The 22,989-nt window shown below is 43.1% G+C and overlaps 1 protein-coding gene across 4 annotated transcripts in view; it reads left to right on the top strand.

The window, feature by feature from the left end:
* stat6 (signal transducer and activator of transcription 6, interleukin-4 induced) overlaps positions 1 to 22,989 on the top strand; it is a 231,692-nt gene that overhangs the window by 164,938 nt on the left and 43,765 nt on the right. The gene's annotated exons all lie outside the window — the stretch shown is intronic.

Below are 22,989 nucleotides of genomic sequence, written 5' to 3'. Positions count from 1 at the left end.
AACTTTAACTGAAAGTGTTATTCAGTAGCCTAAACTTATTCAAGCTACAGACCGAGAAGAATAAAAATGCTGAAATCTCATGTCCCGGTAAAACGCACTAGCATGGCAGAACAGCAAAAAAAATTTAACTTTTTCACTCTCCCCCCCGGCTACCGTGGGAACCACCGCAGTGCAAGACAGAGGCAATGCACGCAACTACAGACAGGGAGCAAGGCGCAGGCAGAACACACACACACATACACAACACTGAACACACACACTTACAACAATACAGGCCATTACTCATCTCATCTCATCTCATTATCTCTAGCCGCTTTATCCTGTTCTACAGGGTCGCAGGCAAGCTGGAGCCTATCCCAGCTGACTACGGGCGAAAGGCAGGGTACACCCTGGACAAGTCGCCAGGTCATCAGGCCATTACTCATTACACTATATTAGGTAGGCTATCCAGCGCTGGATTTACATACTTTGCAGTTTAACGTTTGATACATTTTAGAATGTTAAACTCGTCGCGTCTGTGCTCAGTGCTTTCCTAAATTGTCGGCCGCAAGAAGCCCTCGCACGAATGCACGGTTTTTTTTCGTCGTTCGCATGCCGAAAAATTCGCTCGCAAATGCGAGCGAAATCTGCGCACTGTAGAGCCCTGGGTATGAGTAAGATATGATAATTACTGATGGTTTGGTGGCGGGAGTTTCAATTTTTCAAATTTGGCATTTATCGCGTTTTGGAACCAAACTCTTCATGTATAGTAGAAGAAAATGAAGATGGGATCTCATCTCATCTCATTATCTCTAGCCGCTTTATCCTTCTACAGGGTCGCAGGCAAGCTGGAGCCTATCCCAGCTGACTACGGGCGAAAGGCGGGGTACACCCTGGACAAGTCGCCAGGTCATCACAGGGCTGACACATAGACACAGACAACCATTCACACTCACATTCACACCTATGGTCAATTTAGAGTCACCAGTTAACCTAACCTGCATGTCTTTGGACTGTGGGGGAAACCGGAGCACCCGGAGGAAACCCACGCGGACACGGGGAGAACATGCAAACTCCGCACAGAAAGGCCCTCGCCGGCCCCGGGGCTCGAACCCAGGACCTTCTTGCTGTGAGGCGACAGCGCTAACCACTACACCACCGTGCCACCCTGAAGATGGGATGTTACGTATAAAAGTAGCAATACAAGCAGAGGGAACTCGAGAGTCTTATATGTGAAGATGTATGACTGTCAGATTTAATGTGGTTGAGCTCTTGGTGATGACAGCATCGGATTCTGGTGCGTTTTAGGTTGGTGGTTCAGTGATGATGGTGCTGCTGGCTTGGAGATTGAAGCGTCTAAGTAAGAGTCATAGCTCTGTGTGTTTGAATACCTGGAGGATAAAAGACCACAAGGGTTTTATTTTGGGGTTTTTACCCCATTGTTGGCGGCACGGTTAGCGCTGTTTAGGGCTGCAACGATTCACCACGGTGCACTGAAAATTGAGTTCATACCTGCCGTTCCGATTACCAATCCATACAGTTGTATTTTCGTTTCGATTTGGCAACATTTTTTAGTTCACTTTTTACTGATTTATAAATGCACTTTTACCCCGTCACCATTACACTTACATTGTTAAATCAATGCGAGAAAGCGATCGGCTGGAATAGAGCACAAATTTGCTTCTAAATAAAACGTGTAATTTGATTGGTTTAGGTCCTTGTTCTTATCCAATCAGAGTAGCTGACACTTTATATGGCATCACTGTTGCTGGGTACCAAAATGGCAGAAGCCAAGCTTAAAGATCCTTCGTCTCATCTTAAATCGAAAGTTTGGCTACATTTTGGGTTTCGAGAAGACACGAAGGACATTGCAACATGCCGCACATGTTATGTTGATGTGAAGTATAAGGGAGGGTCAACTACAAACCCCGTAAATCATTTAAAGGGAAAACACAACCTGGATGTAAACGAACTAAGTGCCGCCAAATTGAAAATTGAAAGTGTTACGAAAGTAGTAAAACCAGGTATGCAGGGATGGTTAAAACTGACTGATGTTGTCAACAGACCAAAATTGAATGAAACTAGAAATAAAACTATTTCGAAGGCTGTTGGTGGCTACCTTGCCTATGATATTCGGCCATACTCTACCGTACAGAATGATGGGTTTAAAAACATGATAAATGCCCTTGAGCCAGGATATTCCATTCCTAGTAGGACATGTTTCAGCAAATGCTCAGGAATTCATCAATTTAAGTTGCCAAAATATCCTTATTTTAACTTGTTTTATTTGTTTTAAGCATTTTACACTTACATATCCTGTTCCCTAATCAGCATTTGGAAAGTTTTCATCTTTCCAGACAAATTTCAATGGGATTTTGTTAATTAAAGTTTAAAATCTGAGGTTTGTCAATGTCATGTCAATACGCTGTCGTCGCTTTGTGATGGTAGGCTACATGGATGAGTGAATGCTGTCTAATGCCTTCTATCTCTTGTAGCTGCTAATAAATTTACTCCTGATAAGCCAGTCCATGCCCGGATGTTGTCGTACCAGCATATATAGGGTCTTCCACGTTGTCTGTTGCTTCCAACAAGACCTGTCATTGTGCTCCTTTTGATGGTGTCATGTGGTTTCGTCATCATATGACCAAAATACCTCAACTTGTGGGATTTAACATAGTTTATTTGTATAGTGCTTTTAACAACAGACATTGTCGCAAAGTAGCTTTACAGAATTGTAATGACTTTAAACTTGAGCTAATTTTGTCCCTAATCTATCCGCAATGAGCAAGCCTGTGGTGACAGTGGCAAGGAAACACTCCCTCAGACGACACGAGGAAGAAACCTCAAGAGGAACCAGACTCTAACGGGAACCCATCCTCATTTGGGTGATAACAGATAACTGTAAACTGTAAATAAAAACAGAATGCGATAATTTGCAAATCATGGAAACCCTGTATTTCATGGAAAATAGTACAAAGACAACATATCAAATGATGAAACTGAGAAAGTTTGTTTTTTGAAAAATATTTGCTCATTTTGAATTTGATGCCAGCGACACATTTCAAAAAAGTTGGGACAGGGGCATGTTTAGCACTGTATTGCGTCACTTCTACTTTTAGCAACACTTTGTAAACATTTGGGAACTGAAGAGACCAATTGCTGTAGTTTTGAAAGAGAAACGTTGCCTGATATACAATTTCAGTTGATCAACAGTTTGGGGTCTCCTTTGTCGTATTTTGCACTTCATAATGCACCAGATGTTTTAAATGGGAGACAGGTCTGGACTGTAGGCAGGCCAGTTTAGCACCCGGACTCTTCTACTATGGAGCCATGCAGTTTTATGTGCAGAAAGCGGTTTGGCATTGTCTTGCTGAAAGAAGGAAGGCCTGCCCTGAAAAAGATTTTGTCTGGATGGCAGCGTATTGCTCTGAAACGTGTTTATATCATCCAGCATTAATGATGCTTTCCCAGATGTAAAAGTTACCCATGTCATGTGCATTAATGCACCCTCATACCATCACAGATGCTGGCTTTTGAACTGTGCACTGATAACAAGCCGGATGGTCCCTCTCCTCTTTAGCCTGGAGGACGTGGTATCCATGATTTCTAAAAAGAATTTCTACTTTTGATTCATCAGACCTCGGGACAATTTTTCACTTCGCCTCAGTCCATCGTAAAAGAGCTCGGACCCAGAGAAGGTGGTGATGTTTCTGGATACTATTTATATCTGGTTTTAACTTGCATTTGTGGATGCAGTAATGAACTGTTTTCACAAACGATGGTTTTCTGAAGTGTTCCTGAGCCCATACAGTGATTTCCACTACAGACACATGTCTGCTTTTAATGCAGTGTCTCCTGAGAGCCTGAAAATCACAGGCATCCAATGTCAGTTTTCAGCCTTGTCTCTTGCATACAGAGATTTCTCCAGATTCTCTGAATCTTTTAATGATATTATGTACCACAGATGATGCGATCCCCAAATTCTTTACTATTTTACATTGAGAAACGTTATTCTTAAATTGTTGCACTGTTTGCCCACGCAGTCTTTCACAGAGCAGTGAACCCCTCCCTATCTTTACTTCTGAGAGACTCCGCCTCTCTGGGATGCTCTTTTTATACCCAATCATGATACTGACCTGTTGCCAATTAACCAAATTAGTTTATCTTTAACATTACACAACTTTTTCAGTCTTTTGTTGCCCCGTCCCAATTTTTCTGAAACGTGTTGCTGAGATCAAATTCAAAATAAGCATGTATTTTCAAAAAGCAATAAAATTTCTCAGTTTCAACATTTGATATGTTGTCTTGGTACTATTTTCGATGAAATATAGAGTTTCCATCATTTGCAAATCTTCACATTCTGTTTTTATTTTTGTTTTACACAGTGTCCCAACTTTCTGGGAATTGGGGTTGTATTTATTTGCAGAACCTAATTGAAATGAATCAAATCGAAGGGTCTGAATCGTGAATCGAATTGAATCGGTGTCTTAGTGAATCGTTGCAACCCTAGCACTGTTGCCTCACAGCAAGACGGCTCTGGGTTCAAGCCCAGTGGCTGACGGGGGCCTTTCTGTATGGAGTTTGCATGTTCTTCCCGTGTCTGCGTGGGTTTCCTCAGGGTGCTCCGGTTTCACCCACAGTCCAAAGACATGCGGTTAGGTTACCTGGCTACTCTAAATTGTCCATGTGTGTGAAAGAGGTTCAGATGGAAAATCCAGTAGAAGGCAACGGGAACCCACTACTGTAATGTTCCCTAGAAACTTTGATGGCTGGAGCTGTCAGAGTGGAACCTGCCATCAGTCAGAACACTAAAGAAGAAGATCCCATCGTCCTCCAGTTTGGTCATTTGCCAATTCCCACCAAACAAGAGCTACCAAATGAGGCTAGTAAGTGCTTCCTTTAAGACAGGTGAAGTCAGCCACTGCATGTTCTCAAAACTGCTGCTCATGCTACGTTACAGGACTCTTCTACATACACAAGCTCAAAAAGCCTATGATTGGTTTGTGTCACTCTGATTGATTGATGGGGAGAGAGTAACGCTATCCCTCCCACCCAGACAGCATGCAGACTACTGGCAGTCCGTGGTATCGTAAGGATTTGAGCTCATGATCTTCCAGTAATGGGGTACATACTTTTTCTGTTTGTGGCACTTGAGAGCACAGATATGTTTTTTTTTTTTTCCATGAATGAAATTCCAGTGAAGAGATTTGAAGTTCAGGAAGAGAAGCACGGTATTTCCAAGAAAAGGTGATAAGCAGTGAGAGAAAGAGGAAGCTGTAAAGAGTGCAGCATGACGTGTTATGTGAGTATCAGGGAGTGAATGGAGAGATGAGCAGCGTGGGTGGTGATAGAGTCAGGAGCGCCACAGCTGCAGATCTGAGTGGGCAGATAAGATGAAATGAGGCCTTTGTGAGCCAGGAATTTATTTCTACTGGTTGTAGAAATGTAGTAAATGTGCTGTGATGATATGCTGATATACTATTTTGGCTGGATGGTGATGGCATCAATTTGTCATTTAAGGAATGATCTACCATGTTCTGCTAATCTTTAACTCTTAATTAGCTTGCCAAGAAATGCCTTTATGCCATTTACACTGACAATACTACTACTACTACTACTACTAATAATAATAATAATAATAATAATAATAATAAGTTCAATTTATATAGCGCCTTTCACAAACCCCAAGAGTTACCACCAAAAAAAAAACAACTAGGAAGAATAGTGTGAGGTAAAGAGAAAAGTTTTCAAGTTAGCTTTGAAGGAAGAGAGAGTGGAACAGTCACAAAGTGATTGTGGTAACGAGTTCCAAAGTTTAGGAGCAGCAACACTAAATGATCTGCCACCCATAGATGCCAGTTTAAAACGTGGAACAGTCAGAAGTCCACAGACAGAAGATCTGAGGGAGCGGGAGGGACAGTACAAATGAATTAGCTCACAGAGATAGGAAGGGGCGAAACCATGAAGAGCTTTATAGGTTAAAAGCAAGATTTTGTATTTGATCCGAGAGATAACTGGCAACCAGTGCAGTTGCTGTAAAACAGGAGTGATGTGAGCAGTGCGCTTGGTGAGTGTGAGGACTCTTGCTGCTGAATTTTGGGTGTACTGCAGGCGATTGAGCAATGTGGCAAGGAGACCATAAAAGAGAGAATTGCAATAGTCAAGACGAGAAAAAATAAATGCATTGACCAACAGTTTCCAAGAGAAAAGGGCGAAGACGTGCAATAATGCGGAGGTGAAAGAAAGCATTCTTAGTAATTAGTTTAAGATGGAGTTCAAACGTAAGGGTGGAGTCAAAGATAACTCCAAGGTTTTTTATAACTTGGGAAGGATGAATAGACACACCATCAACATCAATAGTAAAACTGGAGAAATTCTGAACCTGTCTTTTGGTACCTACTGATAGAACCTCCGTTTTGCCAGCATTAAGTGCATGACAGTGGCGAAGCGTTACTTTTAGAGCTGGGACTTGAGCTCAGCCATAACTTAGCCAGACACACCAAAAAAGCAACAGGGAAAGGATTTTGTAAGGGATTAGCGGCAGGGTGCCGGGTCGCGCCGTTGTGTGTAGCTGTCGATGTTGATATTAAAAGTAACAAAGTAAATTACAGAGGGAAATGAATACTTAAGTCTGAGTGAAAAATACTGTAGCGAGCGTGCAGCGTGGAAGAAGAGTCTGGAGACAGAAATCTTAATTTCTCGGTCGTCAGTCTGTGCTGCTTGCTCTCGATAGCACTGGCTTGACTGCTTTATTAGCATTCGCTAACACTACTGATGAACGCTACACCAGCTGGAAGGTGACTTCACTGGTGCGCTGACAGTGCCGACTCGCGGTTAAACTCGCATTGGGCTTCGAGCAGGCCGAGGGCAATAAATTTTTGGTCCCTCCCACTATAAATCAAAATCTGATTGGTTAATTCATCTGTCACTTCCTACATAAACATACACTGCCATGGCCTTCTGGTCCCAGCAATGAAGTCCTAACCAATGAGTGAGCAGCTCTAAACTCTTCTCAGCTTAGAGACAACAAACAAGCAAACAAATCTCATTGGATAACTCAATTTTAATGTTTTCAGGACAGTAACCCTTTCATTTCTGAAGCAAATTTATAATGAAATTATAAAAGAATGACAGAAATTAAATATAACATTTGAAATACTGATATGTTTGGGCCGTCTCTGAAGACCTAGAAGGCCCTGACGGTTCCCCTCTGATTAATATATCATGCTCATAATGGGGGAAATTATATTTAACAATTATTCGGATAACTGTTTTAGTATGAATGCACAGGTGATTATTTAAAAAATAAATCAATCATATTAAAAAATAATTTATTTCAAACTTCAAAAGCAGCATGCAAATGCAATAATGGCGTGGCGCAGACTCATGTCACTTATCTATGCCAAGTCACATAAAATACCTTGTTTTGAAATCGATAAAATATATCACAATTCCGCCTTACCTTTGAATAATTTTAGACCAAACTTCGTAGCATCTTTAGTGCTTTTAGGAACAACATTTTCTTTCATCATTTGTAATTCTTCCTCACTTACAGTGATAAAGTGATTGGCCGCCATTTTACCGAGTCGCTCGAGGTGATTATCGAGAAATAGTCCGAATCTCTCGAGCAATCAGCGCACGATTTTCGATAATCGCTTCTAAATTATATTATAAATCCAGACTTCTTCTTTTTTCCCTCCTGACTAAATCTCCATCCAGTACTTTGTCAACTGTCAGCCCAACTTGCCAATCCTCAGAGTGGAGTAACAATGACTGACTGCTTGATTCTGATTGGCTAATCCTGTTTTGCACCATAACAGCTAGTAGCTAATAAACAATCGGACATGCTGTATGCATTGGTTAAAATCATAATGATTACTTGGTTTATGAACACCATTAAAGAGCGATTACTGTGAAAAACATGTTATTTGACTATTATTATTATTATTATTATCACCTGAGCTGAATGAATGTTACGTTAGCAAGCCACGAATGTTATGTTAACACTGAACAAGGTTTATTCTTAGTTGATTACCTGTGAAATTAGCCACTCCCACTGCAAAAATGGTTGCTAATACTGCAGTAATTACTTCTCTTCGTAAATATGGCCCTTATATTTTTATATCTTTGTTGGCAAAAAAATAATGAATTTAATAAAAATGCATGTGGTGGAAAATTGAGTTGATGACAGTGCAAGCAAATGAAGGATAAACAGTCAATCTGAAGTGAAGCTGATTAAAAAAGATGTGGTTTTGTTAAACATTTAACATTTATCACTATATTCTGTTCATTTATTTATAACCATCACAAATCTACTGCTCACAAGTGGAGGGAATTCGAAACGGGGGTAATGCTGTCTCAGGAGGCTGTCTAACATGACTGCTAAGCATCACGTAGCATTCGAAACTGATTAAACTCATGTTTCCTGTTTTCTCAGATGCCTTCAAACTTCCTCCTAGTTGAAGGCATCATTGATGTATCATCAGTGCTACGTTCTACCCATAAACCTGTATGGCAGCTCCTTCAGGCAGTGGGGGAAAAAACGGCGACGAAACCTTTCAGAAAAGCAGATCATATTATACAAATGTACTTTGGGGGAGGCTTTTTTTTTGCTTATATTTTTGAAAGGTTGCCAAGAAATAAACATTGTACAATCTTAACTACATGACTGTAACCAACTAATTTTGTTTGAAATGATTTCTGAGGCCTCTGTTAGTTAACTAGCTAATTAACAGTTATTCCATGAAATCCAGTCGTACATGAGCTGATAGCTGACAAAGCACGTAGCACCGAGTCGGCTATAAGCCATGTACAATGAGATTGAGTGGAGTAACTGTTTTATTTTATCCACATTCACTGGTTTTTGAGAAACAGAGCATTTTTATTTTTAATTTTTGCAAATTCGGTAAATAAAAACTTCATACAAAACATCCGACAAAATAAACAAACCGGTGAAATGGCAGGAGCAATTTGTGAAAAATGCGATGATAATAATAATAATCCATCCATCCATTATCTGTAGCCGCTTATCCTGTTCTACAGGGTTGCAGGCAAGCTGGAGCCTATCCCAGCTGACTATGGGCGAGAGGCAGGGTACACCCTGGACAAGTCGCCAGGTCATCACAGGGCTGACACATAGACACAGACAACCATTCACACTCACATTCACACCTACGGTCAATTTAGAGCCACCAATTAGCCTAACCTTCATGTCTTTGGACTGTGGGGGAAACCGGAGCACCCGGAGGAAACCCACGCGGACACGGGGAGAACATGCAAACTCCGCACAGAAAGGCCCCCGTCAGCCGCTGGGCTCGAACCCGGACCTTTTTGCTGTGAAGCAACAGCACTAATCACTATACCACCGTGCCGCCCAATAATAATAATAATTGAATTTTTTTTAAAAAAGATACATTCTTACCATCAAATACTTTCATTCCATATTTTGTTGCTTTTTTTGTATTTTTTTTGGGTTTTGTTTTCGAGTAGTTTTTATTTTGTCCTCGGTTGGTTCAGCAACACGCTCCACCATTTTGTTTTTCTCTACTCACAGCATATGAGCTGATATCCTAGTAGTAGAGTAGCCAATCAGAGTGCACGATTGCTCATATCCCGTGAATGTAGATAGAATAATATTTGTTAGCTGGCTCAGAATGAACACGTTTAGTTCCAGCATGCTGACGTCACGTTACTGTAATTGTTATTCTAAAAGGTGGTTCGAAACAAACGTTCTTAGAAGATGCCTTCAGTCAGAAGTCATGCCTTATGAGACACCTGTTTTTTACAGCAGCATGGTAATAAGGCAACAACCTCTCATTTCAAACACACCCATAAGAACAGTGGTGCTTCAAAGTTTGTGAACCCTTTAGAATTGTCTATATTTCTGCATAAATATGACCTAAAACATCATCAGATTTTCAGACAAGTCCTAAAAGTAGATAAAGAGAACCCAGTTAAACAAATGAGACAAAAATATTATACTTGGTCATTTATTTATGAAGGAAAATGATCCAGTATTACATATCTGTGAGTGGCAAAAGTATGTGAACCTTTGCTTTCAGTATCTGGTGTGACCCCCTTGTGCAGCAATAACTGCAACTAAATGTTTCCGGTAACTGTTGATCAGTCCTGCACACCGGCTTGGAGGAATTTTAGCCCGTTCCTCCGTACAGAACAGCTTCAACTCTGGGATGTTGGTGGGTTTCCTCACATGAACTGCTCGCTTCAGGTCCTTCCACAACATTTTGATTGGATTAAGGTCAGGACTTTGACTTGGCCATTACAAAACATTAACTTTATTCTTCTTTAACCATTCTTTGGTAGAACGACTTGTGTGCTTAGGGTCGTTGTCTTGCTGCATGACCCACCTTCTCTTGAGCTTCAGTTCATGGACAGATGTCCTGACATTTTCCTTTAGAATTCGCTGGTATAATTCAGAATTCATTGTTCCATCAATGATGGCAAGCCGTCCTGGCCCAGATGCAGCAAACCAGGCCCAAACCATGATACTACCACCACCATGTTTCACAGATGGGATAAGGTTCTTATGCTGGAATGCGGTGTTTTCCTTTCTCCAAACATAACGCTTCTCATTTAAACCAAAAAGTTCTATTTTGGTCTCATCCATCCACAAAACATTTTTCCAATAGCCTTCTGGCTTGTCCAGGTGATCTTTAGCAAACTGCAGACAAGCAGCAATGTTCTTTTTGGAGAGCAATGGCTTTCTCCTTGCAGCCCTGCTATGTACGCCATTGTTGTTCAGTGTTCTCCTGATGATGGACTCATGAACATTAACATTAGCCAATGTGAGAGAGGCCTTCAGTTGCTTAGAAGTTACCCTGGGGTCCTTTGTGACCTCGCCGACTATTACATGCCTTGCTCTTGGAGTGATCTTTGTTGGTCGACCACTCCTGGGGAGGGTAACAATGGCCTTGAATTTCCTCCATTTGTACACAATCTGTCTGATGCCCCTTTTCCACCAAAGCAGTTCCAGGGCTGGTTCGTGTTAGGACTGGGACTGTTTTGGCCTCTAGAGGCCGCTGTTATTTCCTTTTCTTGTCATGTTTGTTTTGGCCTCTAGAGGCCGCCACTGTTCCTGTGTTTTTTGTTTGTGTTGATTACCTGTTTGTCTTCATTATCGTCACCTGTGTTCAATTTATTTTGTGTATAAATACTCCTCTGTTTGTTCCCTAGTCACGGAGTCTTTATGCTATGCTGTCTAGTGCTAGTTTCCTCTGTCCCATGTACCTTGCCTGTGCCCTTGTGTTTTTGATATTTTTTGCTTTCTTTGAACTTTGTACTTTTGGATCTTCTGAGCGTTTTGCATTTTTGCCTTTTCCTTTTTTTTGGACTTTGAATTGTTGGATTTTTTATTTTTCCCTTTGTCTTCTCAGTGTTGGATTATAGTTTTTGTTTTTTTGCCCTGGATTGTATATAGTGTAAATAAACTGTTTTTTTTTGATACTCTACTTTCGCCTCACGCCTCTGCACTTGAGTCATTCCCCTGGTGGCCTAGTGGGGGTTTGCTGGATCACTACACCAGCGACCCGGGTTTGATTCCCAGCAAAACCCTAACAGAAAGACTCCGTCATGACCAACTCAGCAGAGGCTGCTTCAGCTGTCTACCCGGCCAACCTTCAGGGAATTATGGCAGCTTTGACACGCTTCGGAGCGACCATGGACGAACGCTCGCAAGCCAACGTGGGGCCCTTGCTCGCCACGAAGTACTGCTCCAGCAAATTGGGAAAACCCTGGCACAGCTGACTCCTCTGCCCGCATCTCCTCATCCTGCTCCCGCTCCAGTGCCTCCCGCCACGCTGTCTCCTTCACCTCGCGAACCCAGCCTTCCTGCACCACAGAGGTATGACGGCAAGCACGGTGAGTGCCGGGAGTTCCTTACTCAGTGCCAGCTCACCTTTGAGCTCCAGCCTACCACCTACACTACGGATTGCCACAAGATTGCCTTTGTGATAACCTTGTTAGCTGGTAAGGCACAAGCTTGGGCAACAGCTATCTGGCAGAGACGGGGACCCGAGTGCTCCGATTTCGAACTGTTTACAGAAGAGATGCTTCGGGTCTTCGATCAGGCGGACATCAGTACAGATGCAGCCAGAAAGCTCATGTCCATCCGGCAAGGAGGAAGCGTTGCAGACTACGCCATATCGTTCCGGACGCTCGCAGCAGTCAACAGATGGAACGAGGCTGCCCTGGTTTCAGCCTTTCACCATGGTTTGTCTGACCCCATCAAAGATGGCCTGGCCTCTATCGGATGCCCAAGTGACCTCGAAACTCTGATCTCACATGCTATTCGTCTTGACAACAGGATTAGAGAACGCCGCCAAGTCCTGAGCCTCCCCGGCCTCACTGCCTCAACATGGAGCCCGTCTACCCCCTCCAGTGACTGTCCAGAGCCCATGCAAGTGGGTCGTACTTGTCTCTCCGCATCTGAGAGGGAGCGCAGAAGGAGGGACAAGTGCTGCATCTACTGTGGCAAGCCTGGTCATTTCCGAGCATCATGTCCCGAGCTCTCGGGAAAAGGACCGCCCCGTCCAGCTGAGGGAGGGTTGTGACGGGGCCTACCCTCTCTCCCGAACTCCCTGGCCAAGGAGTCTACATCCCGGTCTCCATCTCCTGGGGTGAGTCTGTCCACTCTTGTCAAGCCTTGTTAGACTCCGGGGCGGCTGGAAACTTTATGGATGTTCACTTCGCCCAAAGTATCAATGTCCCGACTGCTCCTCTTGAAATCCCGCTGTCTGTGTCTGCCCTCGATGGCCAAGCTTTAGGTGACGGAAGAGTCACCCAAGTTACTTCTCCAGGCTTTCTCCAGTCTCAAGCTCACAAAGAAGAAATATCCCTGCACCTTATTCACTCACCAGAGTTCCCGGTGATTCTAGGCCTTCCTTGGCTTACCCGCCACAACCCTCGTATAGACTGGGTAACAAGCCAGGTTGTGGAATGGGGACCTGCATGCCATGCTTCTTGTCTGCTCTCCTGTGTCTCCTGCCGAGCCTCCTGATCTCACCGAGTAATCTCAAGTTCCCACAGAGTACTGGGACCTCAAAGAAGTCTTTAGCAAAAGCAAGGCCGCCATTCTTCCTCCGCACCGTGCCTACGACTGTGCCATCGACTTGCTCCCTGGGACTACCCCTCCTCGGGGCAGACTGTTCTCCCTCTCTCAGCCAGAACGCAAGGCCATGGAGGAATACCTCAAGGACGCCCTGGTCTCTGGGTTCATTCGACCCTCCACCTCACCTGCTGGTGCCGGCTTCTTCTTTGTCGGCAAGAAGGATGGGGGGCTCCGACCATGTATTGACTACAGGGGCCTGAACAAGATCACTGTGTGCAACTGCTATCCCCTTCCGCTGATGTCCACAGCATTCGACCTGCTCCAAGGCGCCACCGTCTTCACCAAGTTGGAACTACGGAACGCATACCACCTCATCCGTATCCGACAGGGAGACGAGTGGAAGACTGCCTTTAACACCCCGTCAGGGCACTACGAGTACCAGGTGATGCCCTTCGGACTCACCAACGCACCAGCTGTTTTTCAGGCCCTAATCAACGACGTCTTGAGGGGCATGATTAACCAGTATGTTTTTGTCTACCTCGATGACATCTTGGTATTTTCCAAGACCTTGCAGGAGCACCGCTACCATGTCCGCCAGGTTCTCCAGAGGCTGCTACGGAACAATCTGTTTGCGAAGGCCCAGAAATGCGAGTTTCATGTCCCCGAGGTCTCCTTCCTGGGATTTATTGTTTGGACGGGACAACTCCAAATGGACCCAGCCAAGACCCTGGCCATCTGGGACTGGCCCACTCCCAAGTCCGTCAAGGAGGTGCAGCGGTTCTTAGGATTCGCTAACTTTTACCGCAAGTTCGTCAGGAACTTCAGTTCCGTAGCAGCACCCATGTCAGATCTCACCAAAGGGACTGGTGGATCTTATGTCTGGTCTCCTCAGGCGGAAAAGGCGTTTAAAGACCTCAAGCACCGCTTCTGCACGGCACCCATTCTGGTCCTCCCGGACACCTCCCAACCATTCATCGTGGAGGTGGACGCCTCGGCCAGTGGTGTCGGCGCGGTGCTCTCTCAATGTTCGGAAGGAAAGTTGCACCCCTGCGCATACTTCTCCCACCGCCTGAGCCCTGCGGAGTCCCGGTACGATGTGGGGGATCGAGAACTGCTAGCGGTCAAACTGGCCCTTGAGGAGTGGAGGCACTGGCTGGAGGGAGCGCAACATCCATTCCTGGTTTGGACGGACCACAAGAACCTGGAGTACCTCCAGCAAGCCAAGATACTGAACTCACGACAGGCTAGGTGGGCCCTGTTTTTCAGTCTTTTTGACTTCACCCTATCGTACTGCCCCGGCTCCAAGAACACCAAACCTGACGCACTGTCCAGGCTGTTCTCTGCCACTAACAGGGAGAGTGAATTTGGGCCTATTATCCCTGTGTCCCGGATTGTGGCCCCTGTCCGCTGGGGTGTCGAGGAGGTTGTCCGACGAGCTCAACGCCAGGACCCGGGTCCTGGGACGGGGCCACCGGGCCTCTTGTACGTCCCTTGTCAAGCCCGGGCCAAGGTTCTCCAGTGGGGTCATTCGTCCCCTCTCACCGCCCACCCGGGAGCTCGGAGGATCCTGGACTTCTTGAAAAGACGCTTCTGGTGGCCAAGCATGGAGAAGGAGGTGAGGTCATTCGTCCTGTCCTGCGAAGTGTGCACCAGAAACAAGAATCCACGACAGCATCCCCAGGGCCTCCTGCACCCTCTGCCTATTCCCCGGCGTCCCTGGTCTCATGTGGCGGTCGACTTTATCACGGGCCTTCCAGACTCACAAGGTAACATTGTCATTTGGGTAATAGTCGACAGATTCTCTAAGGCCTGCCGCTTCATACCACTGTACAAACTCCCTTCTGCTCTTGAAACAACCAAACTCATTTTCACTCATGTCTTCCGAGTCTTTGGTCTCCCATAGGACATCATCTCAGACCGGGGGCCCCAGTTCTCCTCCCGAGTGTGGCGCGGGTTCTGCAAGCTTATCAGAGTCACTGCCAGCCTCTCTTCTGGGTTCCACCCCCAGTCCAATGGTCAGACGGAGAGGCTCAACCAGGACCTGGAAACCACCCTGCGAGGCCTGGCGATGGATAACCCGACTACATGGAGCACCTGGCTGCCATGGGCAGAGTACGCTCACAACACCCTGCAGTCATCGGCCACCAGGTTATCACCGTTCCAGTGCCAGTTCGGGTTCCAGCCATCTCTGTTTCCGGACCAGGAGGAGGACGCTGGGGTGCCCTCGGTCAATCACTACATGAGACGGTGTCGCAAGACCTGGAACAAGGTCAGGAGGACCCTCATCCAGACTTCCAGGTCCAACCAGATTCAGGCCAACCGCCATAGAAGGCCTGCCCACGTTTTCCGCCCGGGGCAGCGGGTTTGGTTGTCCACCAAGGACCTTCCACTGCGGGTGGAGAACCGCAAGCTTACTCCTCACTACATTGGCCCCTTCAAAGTTGTGCGCAGGGTGAACCCTGTCTCCTACCGGCTCCAGTTACCACGAACTCTTAGGATCAACCCTACATTCCATGTTTCCCTGTTGCGGCCCGTACTGTCGTCCACGTATGCCCCTGCTCCTAGGAATCCCCCGCCCCCCCGAATCTTCCAGGGTCAGACTGTGTTCACTGTGCACCGTCTGCTGGACTCCCGCCGGCTCCGTGGCGGGCTTCAATATCTGGTGGACTGGGAGGGCTATGGCCCTGAGGAACGCTGTTGGGTCCCCGCCTGGGACATTTTAGATAAGGAACTTTGTCGGGACTTCCATTCGGCCCATCCGGATCGCCCTGGGAACGTCAGGAGACGCTCCTCGAGGGGGGGAGGGGGGTCCTGTTAGGACTGGGACTGTTTTGGCCTCTAGAGGCCGTTGTTATTTCCTTTTTTTGTCATGTTTGTTTTGGCCTCTAGAGGCCGCCACTGTTCCTGTGTTTTGTGTTGATTACCTGTTTGTCTTCATTATCGTCACCTGTGTTCAATTTATTTTGTGTATAAATACTCCTCTGTTTGTTCCCTAGTCACGGAGTCTTTATGCTATGCTGTCTAGTGCTAGTTTCCTCTGTCCCATGTACCTTGCCTGTGCCCTTGTGTTTTTGATATTTTTTGCTTTCTTTGAACTTTGTACTTTTGGATCTTCTGAGTGTTTTGCATTTTTGCCTTTTCTTTTTTTTTTGGACTTTGAATTGTTGGATTTTTTATTTTTCCCTTTGTCTTCTCAGCGTTGGATTATACTTTTTGTTTTTTTGCCCTGGATTGTATATAGTGTAAATAAACTGGTTTTTTTGATACTCTACTTTCGCCTCACGCCTCTGCTCTTGAGTCATTTCCCTGGTGGCCTAGTGGGGGTTTGTTGGATCACTACACCAGCAACCTAGGTTTGATTCCCAGCAAAACCCTAACAGTTCGGGGCCAGTGCTTAGTTTGGAACTGGGTTTTCTGTTTCCACTGACAAAGAACTGGCTCTGGGACCAGAAAAACCAGTTCCAGGCTAGCACCAGCTCTTTGCTGGGCCAGAGGAAAGAACCGCTTATGTCATCGGGGGGGTGGAGTTGTTAAGACCAACAACAATCGCAAGACTGCGAAAGGTCGCCATTTTTAAGCGCTGAGAAGCAGCAGCTGTACAAACGCGAAGTCATCCATTATTGTTGTTGTTGCTGCTTCTTCTTCTCCGTGTTGTTGTTGCTTCGATATTCACGCCAAGGTTTATGCAAACGCAGTGACGTAACTGACGTATACAGCAACGTAATGATGTGGCTCCCCTTAGCACCACGAGCTATGGAAAAGCAAACTGGTTCTCAGCTGGCTCGCAAGTTGAACGAGTTGTGAACCAGCACTGGCCCCGAACCAGCCCTGGAACTGATTTGGTGGAAAAGGGGTATGACTGTGGATTGGTGGAGTCCAAACTCTCTAGAGATAGTTTTGTAACCTTTTCCAGCCTGTTGAGCATCAACAACGCTTTTTCTGAGGTCCTCAGAAATCTCCTTTGTTCGTGCCATGATGCACTTCCACAAACATGTGTTGTGAAGATCAGACTTTGATAGATCCCTGTTCTTTAAATAAAACAGGGTGCCCACTCACACCTGATTGTCATCCCATTGATTGAAAACACCCGACTCTAATTTCACCTTCAAATTAACTGCTAATCCTAGAGGTTCCCATACTTTTGCCACTCACAGATATGTAATATTGGATCATTTTCCTCAATAAATAAATGACCAAGTATAATATTTTTGTCTCATTTGTTTAACTGGGTTCCCTTTCTCTACTTTTAGGACTTGTCTGAAAATCTGATGATGTTTTAGGTCATATTTATGCAGAAATATAGAAAATTCTAAAGGGTTCACAAATTTTCAAGCACCACTGTACGTTCATAAGTGTGGAATTTTTCAAAATAAACATTGGCTGGAAAAAAAAACCTTATTATTTCGAAAGGAAATTGGTGATCAGAAATGTGATTCGCCTAACTATTTCTTGGCAAACTCATTCCCTCACCTCACTGGCTGTAGGCAATGAGTTATTGCCATCACGCAGCATCAGTCCATCTTCTGTCTGTCCATCCGTCTGTCCGTCCACAATTCATAAAAATCGCTACTCTTCCCTGAGTTTTCAATGGATTTTGATTCTGATTGTTTTGTATGGAAGATCAAATTGTTCTCATGAAGAGCAACTTGGCTAATCACAAACGAGTCTGGTTTCTCATGGTACAGCCATGTGAGCTGCTGTGTCACTCACACTCTGGTTCGCAGTTTGCTGTGGGTTCACTTCATTTTTTTTAACCACTTGCCAGGAGATTAGTTTTACTTCCACCTTTTTACCACTACCATTTTGTTTGACATGATTCGTGTCTTTTGCTCATGACCTGCAAGTAAGAAAATTTACCCGGAGCAAACAACAAAGGTAACAAAATGGAAACTTTTTTTTACTTCACGTGCATTTTATCTAATCTTTTTTTTTTTTTTTTTAACAAACAGCTTATTTTTACCTTCCTGTGAAACTAATCTCATAAGTACTCTGAGATCCAAACAGGCCAAAAATGCAATTTTGAAATATTTCACAGTTCATGAGTGCTTGCAAGGAAGAAACGTTGGTGTACATGCTGTACCAAACCTAATGTGGTAAATATTACGTGTGCACTTTCCAGCTCATCCACCCCCACCCCTAAGCGTGCACACGCATGCATGCACGCACACACGTGTATACACACATTCCAGTATTGCTTCAGTACCTTAGACACAATCGTACATTTGGATCTTTAGTACTTGCATACCCAAAATGCTTCATACTGGTTCCTTTAGATGAATTGAAGATACACCATGCACATTATATGTGGCAATAGCAGGCATGTACAGTTGTGTAACCGCCCACAGCTCAAATGTCGTAATACCTCATTACGACACCTGACACCACACAGAAGCGGCGAAAACTCCTCAGCCTGCATGCATACCCACCGCCTTGGAGTCTGAACATTTGCATTGCTTCCAATGTATTACGCTTGACCTTTTAACGCTACACTGCGACATCACTACAACAAGCAAACACACTCACTAAGGCTTACAGAATGTAAACAGTTTATTTCCAGAAATAGGAATGAAACACTTTTGAGGACACCTCCAACACCTCCAGAAATGAAGTACTGTAACTAGTGTTGTGTTCTGCCTTCTACTATACTACTCTTTCAAAGTTCACATTCCGCTTTTTGTTATCACCTTCTTTCCTGTTGCTGGCCACAGAAGCTGACAGCGCTTACAAATTGCCACCACATGACTCGTCATAGGCCATTTAGGGGAAGTAGGCTGCTGTGAATGTTTTCAGATTTGAGAAAAATGCAAGTACGGGTCATATTTCTTTCTGCAGCTGATTGTACATGCACAATCTGTGGCACTACAGTGACACATCTTACTGAAAAATGAGAACTCAACCCATGATGTGATTTATTGCACAGAACTACAGACACACTGGCATTTAAAGTGCCATCTTCAATCCGATACCTATCATGACATTACCCAGATAATCAACATATTAGTGTTTTTGCTGTTCAGGCACGCTCTTAGTGTTTTCGGAGAATGTAGCATCTATAAATATCGCTGCAGCATGTTTAGTTGAACCAACTGAAGAAAAGTTGACGTGGACTTTCAAGAAAGTGTGCCTACAGTGTGTCTGCATCTTACTGTAACTAAAACAGACAAGGAAGTAGCTTTTTTCCTCGAAACACCGATTGGTTACTGTAAAAACGTTTCTACTGCGACAGGCTTCACAGCACTCTTCCAATACATCTGACTTAACCGGTGCAAACAATTTTTTAATCACTTTCATTATCATTAAGCTTGGACACCCCTACTCATTCAGAGGTTTTTCAGTATTTTGCCTATTTCCTACATTGTAGAACAATACTGAAGACATCAAAACTATGAAAGCATACATGGGACATGTATGGAATTATGTGGTAAACAAAAAAATGTTAATAAACAAGATATGCTTCATATTTTATATTCTTCAACGGAGCCAGCGTTTATCTTGATGACAGTTTGCACACTACTGGCATTATCTTAACCAGCTTCATGAGAGTCACCTGGAATGCTTTTCAGTTAACACGTGTGCCTCGTCAAAAGCTAATGAGTGCAATTTCTTGCCTTCTTAATGCATTCGAGATCAAACAGTAAATAATAAAAATACAGTAAATAGCCCAATTCCACAACTGCAGTAATCAATATTATGTCAAGAAACTCTCACCTAAGTAAAGAGAAATGACATCCATCATTACTTTAACCCTTTGATGCAAAACATATGCACACCCCTTCTAATGCACAACATGGGTCAAAAATGACCCGCATTCATTTTCCAGGTTATTTCATGCTGAGTTTTTCTCTGCTCTATCTTTTGAAATCAATTTATTTTATGATTGAATATTCCAAGTATTCTTTAAATATCTTGTTTTTAATTACCACAAATCATTAATTTAATTTTTTCTTTCCTACTTTATGAACAAAAATACTTTTTTATATTACTACACATGGGTCATCCAAGTGTGATTTAAAATTAAATGTTTTAATACTATAATAATAATTTGTTTCAAGTAATTACTTTAGCAGTGAATGGGGCCAGTTATTTATTTATTAACTATGTAGTTAGCTAAGCCAACTGCAATAAAATTAGCTAACTAAAGTAGAATACGTCAACAGCTCGGTAGCTAATAGTAATTACTTGTAACTTTCTGACAAGTAATCGACTCACTCTCAAGGTAACCTAAACATAATCAATTTTTTTCTAAGGTAATGTTAGAACAATTGAAAAACATTACTTGCATGTATTAGATGGGCAAAGGGCGCTGTGCTGAGCTGTGAAATGTCTGACACAAGCACAATTCACAGTTCCCACCAAACGCTGGAGTAAATGCATGCGGGTCGGTTCTGACCCATGTGTGTAAACTTGATGTAGAATTACAAAAGCTGTGCTTGTTCATAACTTAAGAAAGGAAAAATAAAAATGATGATTTGTGCTAAACAGAAACAAGATATTTACTGCATATTTGGAAAAGTAAATGACAAAATGAATTTATTTCAAAAGTATATCATAGAAACACTCAGCCATACATACATTCCAATAACCTGGAAAATGAATGCAGGTCGTTTTTGACCCATGTTGTGCATTAGAAGGGTAGTGAACCAAAAAGGGTTTTTATTCAAAAAGTAAGAAAGGAAAAAATAAAATAAGGATGTATGATGATCAAAAACAAGTTAATTGAGGAACACCTTGAATACTGAATGATGGAATTAATTTATTGCAAAGATATAGAAGATAAAAACTCAGCCGGGTCACTTTTGACCCATGTTTTGCATCAAAGGGTTAAGACATGAAGTGACTTTTAATTAATAGCAATAAAGAATAATCACTGAATTAGAAAGTGTGTCCAAACTTTTGACTGGTCCTGTATGTCAGTATAAAGAGCACGATAAGCTACATGTCCCTTCGTATAATGTCCTTACTAATTATTTCTAGCTGTACCAAAATGGTTGTATAACTGGGCATGTCCAAACATTTTAAAACTGATTACATCGATCACCTTTTGTATTATTTCTTTTCAATATTTATCATTACTCATAAACTTGGGTTTGAATTGGTCTGTTTTGTGGCTGATTGACTTTTTTGTTGCGTATACACACTCGAACACTTTTCTCTTTCAGGTTATGAATTCTGGAAGATACACTAGGTGCTTTATTTAATTAACAGAAATAAAGAAAAAAACATATATATATAAAAGCCCTGTGATGAGCTGGCGACTTGTCCAGGGTGTACCCCGCCTTTCGCCCGTAGTCAGCTGGGATAGGCTCCAGCTTGCCTGCGACCCTGTAGAACAGGATAAAGCAGCTAGAGATAATGAGATATTATATATATATATATATATGAGACAGAGAGAATATTACACTGTTGTGTGAAGATATGAAAGTTATCTTGAAGTGTTGAAGTGTTGACCCTATTCACAAGTGAGCGAAGCGAACGATATCTTATCTTCACGCCATCGTGTAGATATTCTTTATGTTATATGGATGCATCCACAAGAAAAAAAAAAACATACATTTGGACATGAGTGTTTTACTGGGAAATTTTTCATATGAGCTCCATCCAGGACTTGGAGAACCAAAACCATGACATAAATTTCATTATTTTTTTCACGGTCCAGCTTCCATCAAATCCTGAACTCTGATTGGCTTGCAAGCGGTCCGGAATCCTACAATCCTGACCTCGGTTACGGACCTTTGGCAACTCGCTCGTTCACAACAACAACAAACATAGTAGCAATTTTTTTGTCGACATTTATTTTCGCATTTCTCAGTATAATAGCATTAATTTTACAGCATGGATAGAGATAACGACAGTGTTCACAGCGAAAGCAAGTTTTACTACCCTGATGAAGACGAAATAAAGGAAAACATTTCGGGGGAAAGCCGAAAACGAGCTTGTAGCAGGTTTGTTCTAAATATGGTTTCCCTTTCGGGCGCTCTCATTTTCTGTTAGAATTTGGTAAAGAAAAAAATAAATATATTATTTACCAGCTTAAGGTTGGTCCATATCGTGAAATACCGTGACCTCGGCCTTGAAAATATTGACCTCGGCCCGGAGGCTTTGGTCAGTATTTTCAAGACCTCTTTCACGGTATTTCACGATACGGACCTCCCAGTTGGTAAATAATATATATGTCACTCATGAGGAAGTCGATGAATTGTTTTGATAAATTTGGGTACTTTTTGATTGCGAATGTGTCTATATCATAAAAAGAAAATCACATATTGGCTTGAAGATATGAAGTTTATCTTCTCGTGTTGAAAAACTCACATTTTTTAAAATATGAATCTGAGTGACGTATTTCCCGATGTTTCACTCTGATGACATCACTCCCGGTGTTTTCCCGTTGACTAGATGCGCATTGTCAAAATAGCGAACCAGTTCAAAATTAAAACTCTAATTTTTTTTTTTGCAGATGTGTTCATATAATGTAAAGAATATATATAGTATAACACAAACATTACAGGGTGGCATGAAGATATGAAGTTTATCTTCTCATGTTGAACATATTTTCACTTGTTCACGTCAGTCACTTGTGAATATGTTCAACACTCGAAGATAAACTTCATATCTTTGCACAACCATGTAATATATATACACACACAGTACTGTGCAAAAATGTTCGGCATCCAATTATTTTATACCATTACTTTACCTTACAGACACTTAGCAGGCGCTCTTATCCAGAGCAACGCACAACAAGGGGGTATATGACACAGTGCTCCTGGAGCAGAAGAGGGTTAAGGGCCTTGCTCAAGGGCCCAACAGTGCCAGCTTGGCAGTGAGCGACGCGATACCAATTTCGTTTTTATTTGCTTCATTTTTTTATTTTACTTATGAATTAAAAATGTAATTTCTAAACATTCCAAGTTTTCAACCAAAATTAAATGTTACATCCATTTCCA

This window comes from Neoarius graeffei, chromosome 13 (genome assembly GCF_027579695.1).
Source record: "Neoarius graeffei isolate fNeoGra1 chromosome 13, fNeoGra1.pri, whole genome shotgun sequence".
Taxonomy (NCBI): domain Eukaryota; kingdom Metazoa; phylum Chordata; class Actinopteri; order Siluriformes; family Ariidae; genus Neoarius; species Neoarius graeffei.
Note: the sequence above shows the minus strand (reverse complement) of the source record. Positions and strands in the feature narration are given on the sequence as shown.